Genomic DNA, 17,920 nt, shown 5'->3' with positions numbered 1-17,920 from the left:
TTGTGAGTTCATTGGCGGGGTCTTTTGTATCACTCAAAGACGAGATTCTTGTCTCTGCTTCCGTGTGTAGAAAAAATTATACGTCAGTATGAACCACTTATGGGGTACTTTTTGAGTGATGAAAATACTCCAATAGCTATAGTCAATTTCTTTCGAGACGAAACAAGTGAGTTGTGGCTGTATTTCCTGCGTGCTCAGCTAATCTTGTTCATTGAAACAATTACAAAACTTGAAAGGGAGGATATAACAGCGACTGATGTTTCTATGGAATATTTTGAACTTCTGAGGAAATACAAAGATAGAATTGAACAAAACTTTTTTTCCGTTTTCTGCTAGAAATTTACTAATGAAGCTTATAAAAGAAGGGAATATAAAAGAGGAATATGCCTACACAGTGTCAAGAAGGTTTTACTTTCAAGTGATAACATACTTAGAGATGTGGTCACAATGTTTTTTCGAAAAAGTAAAGAAGATGAAACATTTACTACTTGACACATCAGTTACCTATGAAGAATTTCAGAAGTCGTTTGCATATTTCTATGAGCAGGTAAAACATGTAGACAGTTCATTGGAATTCAGTGATAATGATATTTTTGACATTTACTGTGCAATATCCAGATGTGTTAAAGAACACCTTGAAAAATGGGGAGAGAAAAGAGAGGCAATGATGTGCAAATGGAAAATAGTGTACAAAGATTTAGTGCGGGCTGAGTCAAATTTAAAAGTGATTGTGCCACTCGTGCAATTCTTGTTTACTTTACCGGGCACTAATATTGATTGTGAGAGGCTCTTCAGTGTTATTAACACTTACTGGAGCGAGTAAAAAAGTCAACTCACAGTGTCGACACTGGAACAAGTGATGAAAGTGAAGTTCAATGTAAGCATGACCTGTGAAGGGTTCAGACTGGCAATAAAGGATGACATTAACTTACTCAAGAAAGCAAGATCGTCGCAAAAGTATGAATGATGGTGAGTAAAACTGTTTTAAGTATTTAACTCATTTGGATGTGCATTGGATAAAATACTGTAATTCATCTTGTCTTCATACATAGTCAATTTTTTTGGATATACTCTTTTGGATTTAAAAAAATCTGGTCACCCTACTACTAAATGGATAGTCACTTAGAGTCATGAACAATTTCCTTGTATAAAACCTAGAGGGAATTTAGATCAATTCCTAGTTCAGTGATTTATGGGTGGAAACGTTACGATTGACATTGCTGTCTCTGTATGACAGTCACTTCTTCAGAAACATGTGACGAGAATCTTAACATATGTATGCCTACACATTTCCTAACGTTCAACTGTTTCTGCATACGAAAAAACACACACATACACAAACATAGCCAGACACACGTTCCTCAAAGGCCAGGTCACATAGCAAAGGAGTTAGGTAAGAGCACAGGAGGTCACTAGTGGAAGCGAGGAAGAAAAAGTTAAATTAAAAAAAAAAACTGGTTTCTGAATTTAGTGTTCTAAGCATTACTGTTGGTTTCAACCGGCTTGGCTAACGTCCCATGCAAACTATACCAATATTAATAAAAGTAACTTTTGCTTAGAGACCAGTGGGTAATGAACTTGAGTCAAAGATTCCGTTACAGCTTGTCTTTTCTCATGCCGAAAACTTTAGATGGAAGACATTACAACCAGAAACTGCATTCCAATAAACACACATAATTCCCCTCTCTTTCTCTCTCTCTCTTACACACATGGACATGTAATGAATTGAAAATCAAGACAGCTTATGTAATGATTCATTATCATTGTTGTTATAATAGTTTATTAATGTTTTCGAACAGTAATGGCCAAATGGTGGCCCGCGGGCCGGATCTGACCCACGAGTTTGTATCATACAGCCCGCGACAAAAAATGTATGGTTTGTTCCTTTTTTTTTTTTGACTTCGTGTGTAACGGAAAGTGTGTGCAGGTGGTCCCCATAATATCCCTCAATCGAGTAAAATTTTTACTGTGACTATATTTTCTTAAAAACTGTTGGTTATGAAGCACATTTAGCGTGTTTTTTGGTGTTTGCAAAGATAAAGGAAGTTAGTTTTTTTTTTTTAAGTAGAAATGATTATTTATACTTGATCGTTCCTTTTTTTTTAGCCTGGGTACTACAAATGGTTTTCAAAATAAGAGCAACTCTTGAAAAAAGTGAAATGGCGTTGGACCACTTTTCGCCCTATGAATAACTCTGATGCAACGTGGAATACAGTCATAGATGTCAAGAGTGGTAGCAAGTAGAGTATGATAGAATTCCACGCGCAGTGAAATACCCTGTTGCGTTACACAGTGTGGAGGCGGATTCGTGTCTTCAAAACGGACCACAGATTTTCAATAATGTTGAGACCTAGGAATTGTATTGGTTAAGGGTTGTTTGAAACTTCATATCGATGTTCCTCATACCACACAAAAACAGTTCCAGCTGTGTAAATGAATGTATTATCAAACTAGTATATCGCAACATTGCCCGGAAACAATATCTGGATCATAGGATGCACATGTCTTCTAAAGTGGAGACATAATGACGGACAGTGACACGATCGGTAAGCGTCAGCACAAAACACACTGAACCAGGATATTGCTGCCGACAGCATCCCAGAACCGCTGTCATGTTTCGTGTTTGGACGGAGATGCTGCGATTCATACTTCTCTTTGGGCGTTTGCCACATATAAACATGCCCGTTGTTTGAAATAAGGCGAAGGATAGCCCATTAAAACATATCACGTAGTTCCACTCATCAGCAGGCCACGTTGCATGTTTGCTGTGCTATTGGTGCAGTGCTAAATACCACTATGGTTCCTCATGAACGGTTTCTCCCGTGCAATCCGACTCTGTATGTTTTATCGAGTAACTCGCGATGTACTATGATTGTTGACGCAGACTGTGGGAAGTGCTGCGAGAGTTCCTCCGTCACTTGCATTGCAGTCCCACGACGCACGTTGCTGAATGTCAATTCGCATTAATGGTTGCCGTGCCTTGTTACTGAAGGGTTGTTCCAACCACTGTTCCTCTTTGCGGATGTGGTTTTGCTGTTTGTTTTGTATACCGTCATCACGTAGTAGCTTCCTTTGCGACACACACAACACATTTGCCACTTTTTTCAGGCTTGCATTACGTAACCAAGCGCCAACAATTTTTCTTCTTTGGATATCTAAGGAACTCCCATTTTACACCATCACTATCTTCTCAGTTCTGTCGTTCTACTGCTTTTCATGCAGTACGGAGTTTGTGCTAACATGCCATTACCAAGAACCCAGCACTGGTGTCGCAACCTGATCATTAACAACTCAGGCATCTGAATTGTTTCAAACTCCAGATGTTTCTCTTATTTTGATAACCATCTGTTTAAGAGACAGCTTAAAATTAGAACCATACTACATGTATTCTTATTGAGAATCGAAGCCGGTCCCCTTACTCCAAAGCCCAAAGTCACAACTATTTAGTAAAAAGTCCGTTAAGGAGAATTGAGTATATACTTCCTATAATATGAAAAAGGTATTGAAAAAATAATGATCTTAAAATTCTGTAGAAAATAATGCATTTTGTTGAAATAGCCCACTGAATTAATTTATAAACATTTTTACATACAAGAAATAGGCAAAAAATAAAGTTCGTTTAGTGGATTTTTTTTTACAAAAAAAAAATGTATTTTAATTACAAAACACGTGTAGATATAATTTAAACCAATTGAGAATGCTCCAAGAGCATTGCCAGAACGAACTTAAAAAAATGGAGAGATGGAGCGGGAAGGATAAATGTGATTGTTCTTACATGCAGACTACAAGTAAATCTTTTTATACGCACCTTCTTCTGTTTCTCGCAAAAATTCGCAAAATATCATTTCTCTATGACTTAAAGTTCTGGAGTTATGGCTCCTTAAATCTCCCGAAATTCGAATTTTTTTGGCCAATATCTGGGGAATGTTGGCTAGTTGGCCAGTAGCCAGTTGATCACTGGCCATCAGTTACTATTTAGTACCAAAATGTTCACCATCCTCTTAAGCACTGACCAACAGCAATATAATCTCTCTATAACTTATGGTTCCCGAGATATGGCTCCTTAAATATATGAAAATCCGCAATTTTTGGTCAATCTCACGAGAACGGTAAGTCATAGAGAGAAGATATTGGTGTTAATCAATACCTAAGAGGATGGCAAACATTCTGGTACCGATATTTATTGGTGGCCACTGGCCAAACCAGTGGCCAGTTGAACAGTGGCCATCGGTTAATATTTGCTACCAAAATATTTACCATCGTATTCAGTATTGATCAACACCAATATCATCTCTCTATGATTTACGGTTCCCAAGATATCTCTTCTTAAATTTCTGGAAATCGGCCGTTTTTTGGCCAATATCTCGGGAACGGTAAGAGTGACGCGAAAAATTTAATCACGTTCTTATATAGTTGTTGATGCTCTATCAAATGCAAAGATCAAAATTAAAAAAAAAATCACAAATAACAAGCAGACGGATAGACAGACACACAGACACACAGATATAGAGAATTGAGTAACGAACTTTTTAAGTTCATTGAAAAAATGAATACACTAAGTGTGATATTTGCATTTTAGTTTGTGCCAATACATCTGCCTTATCATGCAAATATTTTGCAGCAAACATGTGATTTATACACAAAGAATAGACTTTTGAACAAACGGATGAGTTATTCGCACAATTATTATAATTTTGCCCAAGGTCAAAGTTGGACATTAAAGTGAACAAGTGTGGTGAGTACTATATTGAGAATAATGGGGTATTATACGAACCTATTACACTGAAAAACTAAAAGGAAAAAGAAGAAACTTCGAAAGATTCATAAAAATAAAGTATAATTCGAGGGTAGTTCAACACTAAGGTAACGCCAACATGTAATTTTCATCCTATTGTCTTTTGTTTCTAAAAAATGTGATTTCTCCACAATTACGGCACATATCTGAGTAAAACGATCTCGAAGATGAACAGTTGAATTAAGTACACGCGAGTTTTACATTTACCATACACCAGCTTCAGAAAAGAAATTGGTGCTGGTATGTCCAAACAAGTAATTGGATAGCATTCTTCATTTTATCATCCCATGCCCAATCAATTGCTGGAATACCTTGCTCTAGCCAAGTTTTCTCCTGATGGTACACCTTCAATATTGTTGTCTGCTGGCACTTGCTCTCATGGGTAAAACTGAAGGATGAGTGACTGGTGTAAAATAAGTTTTATGGATATGAAATATATACAGAAAGCCAGTGCGTTACCACCATGCGATGCCTAAAACTGTAATTAGAAATATTATCCCACTTTTACTAGTTCTTCAGGAGTCGTAGTAAATTTGTTGAATATACTCACAACCTGTTGCTTTCAACTGTCTATCTCCCGAGTAATTTCTAAGTACATATCCTACATACATACCAAGTATGTATTCTTCTCTTTCTGGAACAGAGACAAAGTCGTGACACTTCCTGAATGTAAAAACAGTATCATATCATTCATGTTTCCTCCTGTATTTTCATGTATTTAAACATTTTGACTGGTTGATGAAATCTGTATTCTTTATGAAAGATTCATAAAATCAGAAAAATACGCTTGAAAGGAACAGATAAAAGATTAAGCGACATAAGCCTACTTTATCATTTGTAACTTTATATCTATATAACCTACAGAGATGCATTATATATGAAACGAAAGAATATTTTATTTACAAAATATTTTGTTGTAAGTTCCAAGACCGTAGAATTGAACCTGAGGTAAGAGCTCAAAGAAAACATGATTCTTTTATAGACGGCGGCCGCCAAACTAGGTATGGCAGCTACATCGGATGAAGCTTAAGGTATCGGTAGATATCTGGGCATTTTTAGGATATGCCTATACTTGATGGAAAGAAGCAGTCCTGCAAGTTTCATCAAGTTACTGTTTTTTTCCTGGTTCTGGCCCCTACATACTGAACTAGAAGGTTTGCACTTAATTAAAAATTAACATTTCTAATGTCGATGCTCAACGTCAAGGTTATACTATCTATTCATACCGCAATTGTGATTCTATTGATTCTTGGTGCTTTGTTTAATTTTATTTTGATTTATGTAAACTCTCGTAGAATTCATGTTACTTCATTTTATGTTTTCCGTAATACATGTCAAAGATATAATATCTTGTCATATACTGTAATTGTGCTTGTACTGTTTTAATTAGGGATGGCCAGAACCAGTTCCTGATGGAACCGATTTTCGGGTCTGAACGGATTCGGTTCTAGAAGATCAGGTTCCTGAAACGGTTTTCCGGATCCAGGTATGGAACCGGTTCCTAAGATCCGGTTCTGGAACCGAGTTTTCGGATCCAGGTCTGGAACCGGTTCCTAAGATCGGGTTCTGGAGCCGTGTTTTCGGATCCAGGTATGGAACCGGTTCCTAAGATCCGGTTCTGGAACTGGGTTTTCGGATCCAGGTACAGAACCGGGTTTTCGGATCCAGGTCCAGAACCGGTTCTGAAAACAGGATCTCCGAGAACCGGTTCCTCTCGGAACCGGAACTTTGTGGCCATCCCTAGTTTTAATATGTGCTTTATATATATATATGTATACATTTGGAAACTACAAATTTTTGAGTCATTTCTTGCCAGTACTACCAACATAATTTTACATTAGGCAAATCTTGAATTCAAGATTCGCCTACACTTTCTCTTGAGTTAACATCTGTAAATTCCATTGCCTGAGGTTACTAGGCGAATCTCGAATAGGCGAAAGTTGAAGTCACCATTTGTGCAGCAAGAAATGATTTTTTTACCCTCATTAACTTAAGAATAAAATAATTCAAGAAATTCCTAACCTATGAACAGCGAAAAACCGGGCCTACAGAGAGAAAGACAGTGACTTTTGATTGTAATTATCATCTAAATTCTCTAGTTACTTGTTAAGGAGTCTTAGAAAGTTTCAGATTAATATATATATATATATATATATATATATATATATATATATATATATATATATATATATATATATATATATATATATCATTGCACTGGAATTTCTTTTGGACACCTTATACACAACTGAAATTTTACGAGCTCAGTATGACAGTTTCAATTGGAAAGTTTACAACTATCTATGTGTATAACTGTGCTATACTCCCACGAATATTGTTTCGCTCTCTGAAAATCATAGCCCTAGCTTTCTCATGGGAACTTGAGAGGATATGGAAAACGGTGGATTAGCTGATTGGTTTCGGACGTTCGGCTCCGGATCACGAGTTGCACTTCATCAAGGGTTCGAGTCATCCGAAAGAGTATAGACATCTTTAACTGTCCTCGATGCTTCTGTGTTCGTGTCTCTATCGAATCTGGTGATCATGAAAACTGCAAGAAAGTTAGGAGTAGGTAAAAAGGGTTTAAAAAGTGGTAGAGTTTTAATTTGTGACGGGTCTTTGGTTTGATCCCAGTTATGTGAGTTTGTAGTGAGTAACTCTGTTTCCGTGTGTTTTTTTTCCGGGGTTGCCTGCCATATTTTTAATTCAAATTATATCATAATAATTTACTTTCATTAACGGGGCCTGCCCTAGGCAATTTGTCGTTCCATGCAATGGCATCATTTACCGCCCCCTTTGTCTAGAAGGCACAAATCTTAAAAGCCACGATTTTAAGTACGCTATGTTACCCTATCATGAACAACAAAGAGGATGGAAAGTGCACTCGCACTCAGAAAGGCCTAAACACTACAAATACAATCTCGTTGTGTCTGTTTTCTCTTTACATAATAATTTATTATATTAGTGAAAGATTAAACAAATGTACCTGCAGAGAAATATTACAATCATTTATATAGAATTCAACATCGAGCTTCAATCTCAATATCTCAGTTTGTAATTTCAATGCAACTAGCACTTTTATCTTTATTTCTTGATTTTCCTTCTACATCTGTCAAAAATTTAAAAAAAAGCTTTTTTCCATCTTCAATAATAAGGAACTTTTTGTGACAAAGACAAGACTAGTTTTCATATCAAAACTGTGATAAGCTGTTAATCAGCTGATAAATGGAACAGGTGTTCGATACTGTTCGAGAATTTTGTTCTAGCATTTGACAACCATCAAGCCAGTCATGTTGGGATTTGTTTGACCATTTGCTTTAGCATTGTTCATGTGATCTTAAACTAATGCGACTTAAACACTGTCTATGAATGTAGTATTCAAATAGGTCAGCTTAGTAAATTTAACTACCATCATTATAAAGCCTGTTTCCAACAAGAAGTATTTATTTTAAATAATATAGTTATGACAGATTTTAGCGCCTCGTGCAAATGCACGTGTTGCACATATGGTAGAGCCGGCTCTGCTCCCTTCCACCCACATTTTAAATCCACCAACTGTGTCATAACAATTTACTTACATTAATTAATTGTATTTTTATCTCACAGGGCACAAGCATGAAGCATTAAAGATCTCACTTTCTGCTCACTCATATTGCTGAGACTACAGCCGTTTTCGAAACATTTTTCTTCGTGATGCCCACATTTCTACTATGTATAAGTGTACAACAACAATCTACACGACATATTTCATGAATAATTGTTATATAATTAACAATTATATATATATATATATATAAACAACATCAAAGTCTCGTTATGCTGAATATTATAAGTTGTCATTATGATGAGTAATACTATAAATTAATTTTATCAGATGTTAATGAATACAATGACTTATTTTTTTACACTTCATAAAAGTAGGAAAGCTGAACCACAGAAATCAACACAAAAGCCATGAATAACGCAACATTTAGACCAACCGCAATTTACTTGTGTTGCAACCATACTTGTATACTGTTACAAAACAAACAAACAAAAAATGGCCTCCAGTTTGCCTGCTATGCTAAAGAGTTTTCCATCAATAGGAGGTTTTATTTTCTCATTCTTTATCACAATTTTGGTGTTACGCTTGAATTCTGAAATCTTGTTGAACAACTTTTTTTTTTCTTCACCTCAAGTGCAATGTTCTGCATGAATGACTACCAAGAAGTTTTATAGATTAAAATTGGTACAAAACAAATGTATGCAATGTTACAAATGTCATCGTTTTTCATTTTTTGGTAAGAACACAGGTTAAGCTGAAATTGGTACGCAGTGGCGTATTTACGATTTTGTTTCGGGAGGGGGAGGGGCTTCGTTAACTTTAGTCCTGGAAATTGAAAATTCTGCAAGATATTTCATTTACTTTAATATAGTAAATAAAATTTCGGGGGGTAAGCCCGTAAGCCTCCCCTTAAATACACCCCTGTTGGTACGTATTTAAATCCAATATATAACACTGGTTACCTACGTATGTAGATATTTTGTTTGAATCAGGAAACAAACAAGAAACGTAGTGGTGTGATTCTGGATTCGTAAATGAAATTCAAGCCAAATATCCTCATTGGAGTTTTCCTCAGTCCTACGTGGCGGAACCTTTTAATATATCGGTTCAGGTTGAATTGCTTTCAGCTATTTATTTTCACTTTGTTAATGTGTTAATTGTCCATTGTAAATTATTCCAAAGCAAAATAACATTTAGATTGGTTATTTTAAGTAATGTAATATTCAGAAGATCTAAAAGTTACTCTATAACTACTCTTAATGGACCACAAAGGACGTTCTAAATGAGGACAGACAGAATTTTTACTCCACACCTGTCCAATTTGTTATTCTGCATATACTCGCCAAAAAAGTGAGGTGCTTATATTTGAGTAAATACGACGTATATGTTGATATAGTAAATATTTATTATTTTTCATAACTTCTTGTTTAAGGGGAGTTTAAACCCTGAATTTCTTTTATGTACCCCGCTGCCAACAAAGACATTACAGTTTTTCCAAGGTTACTCCCATGTGACTCTTCTAGGTTTCCACACTTCACTTAGATCACCGTTCTTGCACCTGAAAACGATAGATCTACACCAGTTCGTTATGATAACAGTTTACAACCGAAGAACCCAAGTAATGAAAATATATAACAGCATAAGAGCATGTGATTTAGTTATTTATAAAATTATGCTGATTTTGACGTTATTGATTCGGAAAAGGAAGGAAATCTAAAGAACTAAAAAAAAGTATTGGCCTTATGCAGAGTCGTTCTGAAGCACGATTAGTGCAATACTAAAGAGTTCGACTAACATAAGTCTCCTGCAGTAGTCAGTGCTTTAGTATGATGTTAATCATACGTCGAAACGATTCTGCATAAGGCGGTATGTGTTCAGAAACATTTAAGATTAAGTTGTCACTTGATTCTTTTTCCTTCTCTTTTCTTGGAAAAAAATAAACAGTCCTTGTAGTTGGGTGCTTGTAGGAAATGCTAAAGTGTCTTTGCTTTATATGAGGTCACTAGATTATAATAATACCGTTTGACCTTAAATGTATGCATGTATAAACACAATCACTTAACTGTCATCGTGGTTTGTTTTGCAATTACTGTGGTTCTAGGTTTAAAGGAAAACTGTAAGTGCGAATTAAAGGAATTGATTTACGAAATTAGCTGACGTTCATATGTCATTTTCTTTTCCACAGTTATACGGTTTATTACAGTGGTTTTCAACCTTTTTTTTTTTTTTTTTTGACTGAGGACCTGCGACATCGCGACACGCTTGTTGGATATATTAAAATTATATTAAAATGATATATTAAAATTAAAATTTGTGTCAGTGTAATTACGCAAAGTTTCATTAAGCGGATGTCAAACATTCAATCTGATTCCCTTTCAGGACATATATATGATAAATGTTTCTTTTACAATATCTTGCGCAAGCGGTTTAAAATCCCGGAACCCTCCTTGTGATATACAACAGTGCTATTCAACCGAGGTACGCGTTCCCCTGGGGGGGACGTCCGCGGTGGCTCAGTGGTAGAGCGTTCACCTCTGGTGCTAGGGGTCTCGGGTTCAAACCCTGCTCCCGCCAAGTGAAATTTGTCGTGGACAAACACCGTGTGTGTGGGTTTTCTCGGGGTTCTCCCGTTTCCTCCCACTTACTTCATTCCACCATTTCCTTCATCTCTCATCATCACCGTCTACTTTAGCCTAACCGGCGTAAGCGTGGGACGTAAAACTCAACAATTTCATTTCATTTTTTCCCCTGGGGGTATGCAAAGATGTTTCTGGAGTACGTAATTCTACAATAAGCATATTTCCGATATTTCTTGAATGATCATAATTGAAGAAAATTTTGAAGTTTCCCATGCTAATTTTTTTCGGATGAGCAATTTATCCCCCTATAAATAGTTTTTTTGATTGACACACTGTTCGTCTTTTATTGGGTCTCTATTTGTCCCCCTTTTTAATCAACAGAACATATGTACTAAGTTTAATAAGTTCATTTCGATTTAATTTCTTTGAAAGCTTAAGGGTACACAATTAATTGGCGAACTGTTTCTAGGAGTACGCGAGAAAAAAAAAGTTTGAATAGCACTGATATACACCATTGATATTAGTGTAAAACTATAGGTTTCTAAAAAGTAGTGACTCCATATAGTACTGAGAATTTTACTACCGTTGAAGACGCTGACTGTTACAGTTTGCCTATAAATTGATTCTAACTAATTGGCTCGGGACTGCGCGAAACATCAATGTGTCACGACACAACGGTTGAGAACCACTTGTTTAGTCAATAGAATGGTAATATAGATGATATACTGAGTATTAACAACTATTTTCCATTCTTGTATGTATTTAGATTACAGTAAACAAACAGGCATGAGCTTGAGTTTATCCAACATCTGTAGTGACTTCAGTATATAATTGAGTGGTTTGGACGAACATAATGATAAACGCCAACGGGAATCGAACCCGGGACCATGTGAACCAAAAGCACATGTGCTAGCCACTACACCATTACGGGAAGGCACTTCGTTTAAATTTATTACGCACTAGAAACGCACAGGATGTAAAGCAGGTAAGACTCCGAAGTATTTTTTTTTTCTAATTGAGAGGTATACATGAGTGTTTTTAACGTTCGAAATTATCGGTTTAATCCCAGGAGAGAAACATATATGCTTCCTTGTCCACAGTAAAGTGTGAGACCGTGTATCGTATAGCTTTGATGCTAAAGGTGGACTTTGAACTGAAATCAAAACACATGGTATGGGGGCAAAATGGTTGAGCGCTTACCTTTGCTGCGTGGGGTTCCTGTTTCGACCCTCGTGCAAGTAAGTTTGTGGCGGACAACATCGTGCTCGTAGGTTTTCCCGTTTCCTTCCATCTTATCATTCCACCAATTCTTCCCATCATCATTCACTTGCTTTAATTATCGTCTCGATTAGCCTAAAGAGCTTAATCATGGGACGTTGAACTCAAAGATTTAATTTTCATTTTGCAATCAAACACACGTAAAAAAAAAAAAACGAATCAAAATTTGTTGTTGTGTGACAGATGAATGTTTCTTTTGGCTCCAGTACACGTTGAAATAAATATAATCAAAGGAATATGCAGAGAAATATTTCAATATGCAGAGTACATTAGTAGTAACTAATCAAACAATGAGCTCCTTGTAAACTAAATATTGTCTTATGTCTTATGAATAAATATGCAATATTGCATTTATGTTAAAATGCGGGTGGTTTAGTTAAAACAGATTTTATGTTTAGTCGGTGCATTTTTATCTTTCTTAAAAGTCTGTATAGATCAACCCAACACAAAACAACAATCAAATATAATTTTCTGTAAATTTTTGATTATTAGAAATAATGAATAAACTGTATTTTTTTTCAATTAATGGAAATAAAGGATATTCAGGAGAATAATGTTTCCCAGGAAGCAATATACTTGGTATTAATAGTGTAGTTAAGAAAAAAAGATATCCTTCAATGTCATCCGAATTAGATTTTTTACTTCGTCACATGTAAGGAAGAATGTTCCCTACATTACGATACTGACACTCAAGAAGAATAAAAAAAAGAAATCGTGAACTTTTCTTTTGCATACTTCGACGTCACTGATAAAATAAAAATTATGTAATTCCTGCTAAAATCACAAGTAAACACATTTCATCATCATCATCACACACACACACACATATCGTAAATAAATATTTAGCGTTTTACACTTATAGAAAGTAATAACATCCGATTCACCTGACTTGGTTTCTTGCAAGAGACAGCGGTTGTCGGAATCTTCCGGAACTAACACAGTTGCGTCAAAGGTAGCAAGTGGCTTCCAAAAGATCACGGAAGATGATCGCACCGCATGATTCAGTGACCAACTGGACTGCTACGGCTCACTCTACCTTGGTTTGCCTTGAACTTGGCCGACGGGGATCATGTCACGTGATTTGGAAGGATCAGAAAAACGGAGGGAAGGCGAGGTTACTTAACGTGCGTGACCTAGACAAGAGAAACCAACATAAAAAAAAAAAAGAATCTTCAGTATCTGCCGTAAGCGATGCACTTCCAAGAGGATCTTGGCACATACACATACATCCAAGGCGGAGAGAGAAGACGTATTATTTCAGGAAACCTTATTGGCACAAAATTGTTACAAAGAGTGTAATTATTACTAACATCCATATAATTTTGTAAATACACCTACATTTTTTTTTCACTTACATTTCCAAACCAAGTCAGAAAAAGTGTTTATGTTTCATCAGTGGCGTACGCAGAATTTGGTCAGAAGGGTATGGTTCGCAACGATGAGTTTACCTATTCCGGGACAAATATTTGACGATAAGCTTGTAAATACTAATTTGTCTCGAGTAATTTACGAGGAGAGGAACATACCTGTTAACAGACACATTTGTAATTAAATAAATAAATAAAAATATAAAAAGGAAATAAAATAAAACTTTATACTACAACTTCAACATCGATAATAGTTATATTTCTAAACATTACATGATTATATATATAGTGGCGGATGCAAGGGGGCTATAGCCCCCCTTGACGCTCAGGTATACACTGGATAAAACGGGCTGCAATCCTGCTTTACATTGGATAAAACGCCAAAATATGCTTTAGCCCCTCTCTTGATCATATCCTGGGTCCACCACTATATATATATATATATATATATATATATATATATATATATCTATATATATATTACAACATCCAAGCTCGTGATATCCATTTTCAGAGCATATAATTGATTGAGATGCATACTGTTATGAAAAATTAAATTTCCTATTTCTGAAAAGTTCACTGAGAAAAATCCGTTATCTGGACAGATCTGTACGGAGCATACCTTATCCATATGCTACATACATACTGTCTTTTTTTCCTTTTAGAAGTTACATCATGATGTTGCAGGATGTATGACATCTAACAGTCTTCCGTATATTACATACGTATAGGGGAAGGTCGTCTGATATCGGACAGCAGGCGGTATCGGACAAAAGTAGTTTTCGTTATTTCCCGCTTAGGACTGCACCTGATAAGCTTATAGTGAGTTGATCGGAATGAATTAACCAAGCCCACAATATAGTGGATTTGTTGTCACAACATTTATTAAAATGTATATATTATAATGTAGGCGTATAGTTGCATTCGTGTTGTTACAATTTGGTAGGTAGCCATTCATACGTTCCAAGTCGTTCGGCTGGTATTGGACAAAGTGGAATCGGGTGGTATCGGACATTGCATTGGTAAATAAACATGACGTTTCTGGCTTTTTCAGGAAACCATTGGGAAAATACATGGCAATTGGGATGAAGAAAATATAAGGTTGGTCATGAATAAAGTTATTTCCGAATAAATTACACTACTTGGAACCGGTGTTAGATATAGTTTTCATTAGGAGATTGTGTCAAAAAATAAAAATCTGTTGAAAGGGAAAGAAGTAATAGTCTTGCTTCTCGAATAAGAAAGGCACGTTTAGTAGAACGTTTGATCGCGACCAAGAGGAAATACTATATAATCATGTAAAGGCTTTGAATAGTCAATTAATGCCACTAAGCAAACCAGAATTATTAAAACTAACTTACAAACTTGCTGAAAACTAAACATCATAATCTGAGAGGAGTCTTTTGATGAAGATTGGATATAGTGTAACATATATAAAGACTGAGTCCATGAACAATATGCCAATGTTGATGACAAACTGTTTTATCATTGTGATTTGTGTCACAATAAAAAGTAAGTGGAGATGAGACTAAGAAGTTTAAAATCTGTTTTACTTTTATTTTAGGTTGCATTTCAAAGCCTAATAAAACTGTATTTTGTGTGTAAGAAATCCTCAAAGTAAACAGCTAGCAATTGTAAGTTGTTTTGTTATTAAATTACGTCAAAAGATCGATTATCTATAGTTTTATGTTTGTCCGATACCACCCTCCACTTTTTAAGGACGCTAATTTCTATTATCTTTGATTTTTCAAAAAATAAATATTATTTGTTTTTACCTATCAAATCACCTTTAACATGTTGTGTATAAGATACCAACATATCATTTTGTACATTAAGTAATTGGATATAGGTATTCTTCAGCCTGACAGGCTAAAAAAAGCTAAGGTGTCCGATACCAGACGACCTTCCCCTACATACGTATGTTATGAAATGAAATCTTTAAGTTTTACATCCCACGATTATGCTGCATAGGCTAAAGGAGACGACGATGATGAGAAATGAATGAAATGATGTAATGAATAAAGTGGTAGGAGACGGGAAAACCCCGAGAAAAGCCACTCACACGGTATTTATCTACCACACAAAGCTCACTTGGCGTGAGCTGTTATCGAAGCAAGAACCCCATCCACCAGATGTGAATGCTCTATGACTGAGCCACCACGACCCTTATAGGTATGTTACATATGTCAGTTATATGTTATATACGTCCATTTGTACGTGAGACCCTGACTGCCTACGTGCATTCCTTTGTTACATATGGAAAGTGCCTATAGATGGAACACTTATACGAAAAGTATTATAAAATATACGTTTTCAGTTATACATTTACTACAGTCATACATTTACTCTAGTTGTATGTTAAGTCCAAGGACTACAGGCTTTACGTATGTAACCTACGTTCTTACGTACTAAGCATACGTTTATTTCTTTGTGTAGACTATCATTGTCATCACCACAAAAAATGCTTTTAGTTATGGTATATCCCAGTAAAAGGGGGAAAAAAAGAAATTAACAATCAGTATTTACTAGGATAGAAAAAGATTAATATTTTGGTCCTACTGACAAGTGAGAAAAAACATGAAACCAAGTCAATATCGTTTAGAATGACTTATTTTTATAGAATTTTCAGTGCAGAGAAGAAGGGAAACTCCACAAGCATACACGGAATAGACAGGCAAACCAATTGTTTTTCTTACTTATAACCACTGCTGCTGAAAAAAGATAAGAAACAGTTTCGTCACCTGAAATTTTTAAATCGGAATTTTTTTTCGTTAGATTGCAATAAACATTGCGATTGTAATATATGCTAATTTGAATTTCAATTAAAATATTTATTTGTAACTATCGTATCCTGTATCAAGTGCTACTATATTAAGCATAGGACTATATGGTTCATAGACTTGGACATTACGGAAGTTCGAGAAGAAACATTTAGAGCGCTTCGAAATATGGTATTGAAGGAAGATGGAGAAGATCAAATGAACAGAGAGAGAGAGTAACAAACGAAGATGTTTTGAAACGGATAGGAGAGAAGAAGACGCTTTTGACGAGCATCCTTCGTAGGAAGGCCAATTGGATTGGACTCATCTTGCGAAGAAATTGTCTTCTTCAAACTGCCATAGAAGGAAAGATGGAAGGAAAGCGAAGAATGGGAAGAAGAAGAACACAACTGATCGATGATTTGAAAAATCGAAGAAAATATTGGGAGCTAAAAGAGGAAGTTGAAAATCGAGAAATATGGAATAAACATTTCCAGGTCCAAACCTAATTTTTTTAAAAAAGAGAGAATAGTCCCAGGACCTCTCAAAAGTCAGAATACTTAATAATAATAATAATAATAATAATAATAATAATAATAATAATAATAATAATAATAATAATAATAATAATAATAATAATAATAATAATAATAATAATATTCGTATCATACATTAATTATTCAAGAAACGGAAGATTGGATTCTGTGATTTTAACCATCCCAGTAAAAAAAAATCCTTTGGGACAGACAGAGAGAATTCCTGGCTAATCCCATCTAAACTGGAACAATTTGGAACTCTACAGCTGAAGGCGGGAGGAATTCAAGCTCCCAAGTTCAATAAGAATAAAAGTTAAAATAGCGAAGTGATGTGTACACAGCAAACAAAATTGGCTACACATTGAAATCATTTCAGGTGTTTGTGTACATGTCTTAATTCTATTAAATGTTTAATGTTGCATAATATCTTGCTCAAAGCGGTGGAAGGTTAAGATCCAGATCCCCCCTTGCCACTGTATTTAATGTAAAATAGTGCTCTTAATTTGTTCAATTAGCATACATTACTCATGAGTGAGTTTTAAATTCCTTAATATTTATGGACTTCATCCATATTGTAAAGGCCTGGATTAACGCTTAAACCGCATAGGCTGGAGCCTAGGTGGTGTGTTCATCCATATTGTAAAGGCCTGGATTAAAGCTTAGACCGCATAGGCTGGAGCCTAGGTGATGTGTTCATCCATATTGTAAAGGTCTGGATTAACGCTTAGACCGCATAGGCTGGAGCCTAGGTGGTGTGTTCATCCATATTGTAAAGGCCTGGGTTAACGCTTAGACCGCATAGGCTGGAGCCTAGGTGGCATGTTCATCCATATTGTAAAGGCCAGATTTAATGCCTAGACTATGTAGACTGGAAGCCTGCCTAGATTAATGCTAGACTGAATAAACTGGGGCCTACGATGGCGTGCAGCTTAGTGGCAGCATATTTGGATTCCTCTCCCCTACCTTCTATACAACTAGGGGTGCGCACGAGTCGAGACACGTCTCGAATCTGGACTTGACTCGACTCGAATTCGAGTCGAGACACACATTGCAAAATTCGAG

At 35.8% G+C, this 17,920-nt stretch overlaps 1 protein-coding gene across 1 annotated transcript in view; it reads right to left on the bottom strand.

Annotated features, from left to right (window-relative positions):
* The window catches only part of LOC145687649 (uncharacterized), a 115,207-nt gene extending 101,988 nt beyond the window's left edge, over nt 1-13,219 (bottom strand). Inside the window, exon 1 of the mRNA XM_081761111.1 lies at nt 13,081-13,219. The gene's annotated coding sequence lies outside the window, so the exon portion shown is untranslated. The remainder of the gene's footprint in view (nt 1-13,080) is intronic.
* Between the last annotated feature and the right edge of the window lie 4,701 nt (nt 13,220-17,920).

This window comes from Thermobia domestica, chromosome 6 (assembly GCF_964235325.1).
Source record: "Thermobia domestica chromosome 6, izTheDome1.hap1.1, whole genome shotgun sequence".
In the NCBI taxonomy this organism is placed as follows: Eukaryota; Metazoa; Arthropoda; class Insecta; order Zygentoma; family Lepismatidae; genus Thermobia; species Thermobia domestica.
Note: the sequence above shows the minus strand (reverse complement) of the source record. Positions and strands in the feature narration are given on the sequence as shown.